We start from the raw sequence: 5062 nt of genomic DNA, 5'->3' as shown, positions 1-5062 counted from the left end.
TCTAGTTCTCCCTTGGACACAAACTCCTTCCTCCTCCACGAGTCTGAGAGGTAGACTATCCCATGTTCCTCCAATTTATTTATGATTTCATTCTTTATGCCTAAATCTTGGACCCATTTTGATCTAATCTTAGTATGTGGTGTTAAATGTGGGTCCATGCCTAGTCTCTGTCATACTAATTTCCAGTTTTCCCAGCAATTTTTGTCAAATAATGAATTCTTATCCCCAAATTTGGGATCTTTGGGTTTGTCAAACACTAGATTGCTATTTTTATTCACTATCTTGCCCTGTGAACCTAACTTATTCCAATGATCAACTAGTCTATTTCTTACCCAATACCAAATGGTTTTGGTGACTGTTGCTTTATAATATAGTTCTAGATCAGATACAGCTAGACCACCTTCATTTAATTTTTTTTCATTACTTCCCTTGAAATTCTCGACCTTTTGTTGTTCCATATGAATTCTGTTGTTATTTCTTCTAGGTCATTAAAATAGTTTCTTAGGAGTCTGATTTGTATAGCACTAAATAAATAGATTAGTTTAGGGAGTATTGTCATCTTGATTATATTCGCTTGGCCTCTCCAAGAGCACTGAATGTCTTTGCAATTATTTAAATCTGACTTTATTTTTGTGGCAAGTGTTTTGTAATGTTGCTCATATAATTTCTGACTTTCCGTTGGTAGATATATTCCCAAATATTTTGTACTATCAACCGTTATTTTGAATGGAATTTCTCTTTGTATCTCTTGCTGTTGGATTGTGTTGGTAATGTATTAAAAATGCTGAGGATTTATGTGGATTTATTTTGTATCCTGCATCTTTGCTAAAATTCTGAATTATTTCTAATAGCTTTTTAGCAGAGTCTTTGGGGTTCTCTAAGTATACCATCATGTCATCTGCAAAGAGTGAGAGTTTGATTTCCTCATTTCCTACTCTAATTCCTTGAATCTCTTTCTCGGCTCTTATTGCCGAGGCTAGAGTTTCTAGTACTATATTGAAAAGTAATGGTGATAGTGGGCAACCTTGTTTCACTCCTGATCTTACAGGGAAAGGTACTAGTTTATCGCCATTACATATGATGTTTACTGAAGGTTTTAAATATATGCTCGTTATTATTTTAAGGAATAGTCCATTTATTCCTATACTCCCAAGCATTTTTAGTAGGAATGGATGTTGGATTTTGTCAAATGCTTCTTCTGCATCTATTGAGATGATCATATGGTTTTTATTAATTTCATTATTAATATGGTCAATTATACTAATAGTTTTCCTAGTATTAAACCAGCCCTGCATTGCTGGCATAAATCCTACTTGATCATAGTGTATTATCCTGGGGATGATTTTCTGAAGTCTTTTTGCTGATATTTTATTTAAGATTTTAGCATCAATATTCATTAAAGAAATTGGTCTATAGTTTTCTTTCTCAGTTTTCAATCTACCTAGTTTAGGTATCAGTACCATGTCTGTGTCATAAAAGGATTTTGGTGGGACTCCTTCAATCCCTATTTTTTCAAATAGTTTATATAGCATTGGAGTTAGTTGTTCTTTAAATGTTTGGTAGAATTCACATGTAAATCCTTCTGTTCCTGGGGATTTTTTCTTAGGGAGTTGGTTAATAGATTGTTCTATTTCTTTTTCTGAGATGGGACTATTTAGACTACTTACTTCTTCCTCTGTTAATCTGGGCAAGCTATATTTTTGAAGGTATTCTTCCATTTCATTTAAGTTATCGAATTTATTGGCATAAAGTTGAGCAAAGTAGCTCCTAACTATTGTTTTAATTTCCTCTTCATTAGTGGTGAGTTCTCCCTTTTTATTTTCAAGACTAACAATTTGCTTTTTCTCTTTCCTTTTTTTAATCAGGTTTACTAAGGATTTGTCTATTTTGTTGGTTTTTTCATAGAACCAACTCTTAGTTTTATTAATTAATTCAATAGTTTTTTTACTTTCAATTTTATTAATCTCACCTTTTAATTTTAGAATTTCAAGTTTTGTGTTTGTCTGGGGGTTTTTAATTTGTTCCTTTTCTAGCAATTTTAGTTGTAAGCCCAATTCGTTGGTCTTCTCTTTCTCTATTTTATGCAAGTAGGCCTGTAGAGATATAAAACTTCCCCTTATTACTGCTTTGGCTGTATTCCACACATTTTGGTATGATGTCTCATTATTGTCATTTTCTTGGGTGAAGTTATTAATTATGTCTATTATTTGCTGTTTTACCCAATCATTCTTTAGTATAAGATTATTTAGTTTCCAATTATTTTTTGGTCTATTTTCACCTGGCTTTTTATTAAATGTAATCTTAATTGCATTGTGGTCTAAAAAGGATGCATTTACTATTTCTGTCTTACTGCATTTGATTTTGAGGTTTTTATGTCCTAGTGTATGGTCAATTTTTGTATAGGTTCCATGAACTGCTGAGAAGAAAGTATACTCCTTTCTTTCTCCATTTAGCTTTCGCCAAAGATCTATCATATCAAACTTTTCTAGTATTCTATTTACGTCTTTGACTTCTTTCTTATTTATTGTTTGGTTTGATTTATCTAATTCTGAGAGTGCAAGGTTGAGATCTCCCACTATTATAGTTTTGCTGTCTATTTCTTCTTGCAGCTCCCTTAATTTCTCTTTTAAGAATTTAGATGCTGCACACTTGGTGCGTATATTTTTAATATTGATACTGCTTCATTATTGATGCTACCCTTTAGCAGGATATAATGCCCTTCCTTATTTCTTTTAATTAGATCAATTTTTGTTTTTGCTTGATCTGAGATGAGGATGGCTACCCCTGCTTTTTTGGCTTTGCCTGAAGCATAATAGATTCTGCTCCACCCTTTTACTTTTAGTTTGAATGTATCACCCTGTTTCAGGTGTGTTTCCTGTAAACAACATATAGTAGGATTCTGACTTATGATCCAATCTGCTAACTGCTTCCTCTTTATGAGGGAGTTTTCCCCATTCACATTTATGGTTAGAATGACTAATTCTATATTGCTTGCCATCCTGTCAACCCCTGCTTATGCTTTTCTCCTTTCCTTCCCTCTTACCCCTCTACCCAGTTTTAAACTTATGAACACCACTTGCTTTTCACAGCCCTCCCTTTTTAGTATCCCTCCCCCACTTTAAATTTCCTCCCCTTATTTTACCCCTTTTCCTCGAAATTTCTGTATTCCCTTCCCCTTAGCTTACTCCTTCCCTTTCACTTTTCAATGAAGTGGAAGAAGTTTCACCACAAATCGAATATGTCTATTGATACACACTACGTTTATCTCCCTCCTTTCTTTCTCTCAGATATAATAGGATACCTTTGCCTCTTCATGAGATGTAGTACCACCACTTTACACTTTTTTATGATATAATTTCCTTTCCACCTCTAGTTTCTAAGACAAATTGTAGATATGTTCTTTACATAATTTTTTTGGCAGAAGTATAGTTCTCAAGATTTCTTTTTACTTTTTTAGAAATCTCTTGAGTTCTGTATTTGAAGCTCAAACATTTTATGTAGGTCTGGTTTTTTCATTAAGAATAGATGGAATTCAGGGAAAATGGCGGAATCCCGTTTCAGGCCTTCAGGGAAGTCCTTCAGCGAAGCCGGACCCAGTGCCCCTGTGAACCCCAAGGGTAAAGGGAGAAGAGTGCCAGCTGGAAGAATAGTAGAGTCTCGATATTTGCAATGTGAAAAGAAAAAAGTTGTTAAGGCACTTGCATCAGATACTTCAGTCAACAATTCCAGTGGGAAACAGACTGAAAGTGGAAAAAAATCTAATGTGTCTCAGAAGGTTTGCAAAGATAATCAAATTGAAAAGAATGATTTGCAATCAACTCTGTTAGATGGACACAGAACTGCACCTCCTGATCTGGATCTTTCTGCTATTAATGATAAAAGTATCAAGAGAAGGACTCCACAATTAGCCAATAAAGCTAATACAGGACAAATTTCCAACACCAAAAAACCACAACCATCAAAAAACCGCAACATAGTTTCCCCAGAAGATATCAGAAAGATGGAGTCACAGACATTACTTCTAACTCTTCTGACAGTGAAGATGAATAAACGTTTTGCTGTAACAAAAGAAAAAGCAGAAAAAAATCTCATCATGCTATGAGAAGAAAAGGACAGAGTGCAAAAAAAAGTGCAGGAATTAAAACGCAAACTTCTTTTTCATCAAAATGAACAGGAAATGGTGGACACACTTGCTACTCAGAGTGAATTGCTTGCTCCCTTTGTGGCAATGTCTGAGAATTTTAAGAAGGACTATAAAACTTTTGCAACTGCACTGGACTCTACTAGACATGAATTACCTGTGAAATCCATTCACATGGAAGGAGATAGGGACAAGTTTTTAGATGATTTGCAGCACCAATTATCTCTCACACAAAACTTGTTGGCAGAAGTTACAACTGACCACATAGAGCAGCATGCTAAAGTATTTGATGTGTTGGATGAATTTAAAGAAGTAGTGAAAAAAAAGGATCTAGAACTCAAAAGGAGCTTTGCCCACGTGCTTAACTTATCCTCAGAAGTCAGTAAAGAAGCTGCCTTAACTAACCAAGAAGTCTGGGAAGAGACTCAAGGCACACAGAATCTAAGCCAGTGGTATTTTAATCGACAGCATTCAGAGGATGCTCCAAAAGACAACTGAAGGCTCAATGGATACTTATATATTTAGGTTTATCACATCAACAATAAGTTGTCTCTGACACATTTTTGCTGTATTTGTTTTCTTATATTTTTTTCTACCTTATGCATAAATACTTGAGTCCTGTTGACAGCACATTTTTGTCTTTTTGGGACATTCAGAACACATAGCACTTTAAATCAATGTGTATTAAATAAATGTTTTTGTCTTCTATTATGTGAGAGATTTGGGTATCAAAAATAAAAGTTCCTGACATGAAAAAAAAAAAAAAAAAAAAAAAAAGAATAGATGGAATTCAATTATTTCCTTAAATGTCCATCTTCTTCCCTGGAAAACGATGCTTATTCTTGCTGGGTAAGTTATGCTTGGATGCATACCAAGTTCCTTAGCCTTTCGGAATATCATATTCCAGACCCTTTGTTCTTT

At 34.3% G+C, this 5062-nt stretch overlaps 1 pseudogene; it reads left to right on the top strand.

Moving 5' to 3' along the window:
- The first annotated feature begins 3541 nt into the window (after positions 1-3541).
- On the top strand, positions 3542-4849 carry LOC141551254 (HAUS augmin-like complex subunit 8 pseudogene; annotated as a pseudogene).
- The last annotated feature ends 213 nt before the right edge of the window (positions 4850-5062 follow it).

The sequence above is a fragment of the Sminthopsis crassicaudata genome, chromosome 1, assembly GCF_048593235.1.
Source record: "Sminthopsis crassicaudata isolate SCR6 chromosome 1, ASM4859323v1, whole genome shotgun sequence".
Lineage (NCBI taxonomy): Eukaryota > Metazoa > Chordata > Mammalia > Dasyuromorphia > Dasyuridae > Sminthopsis > Sminthopsis crassicaudata.
This window is presented reverse-complemented; position numbering and strand designations above follow the sequence as displayed.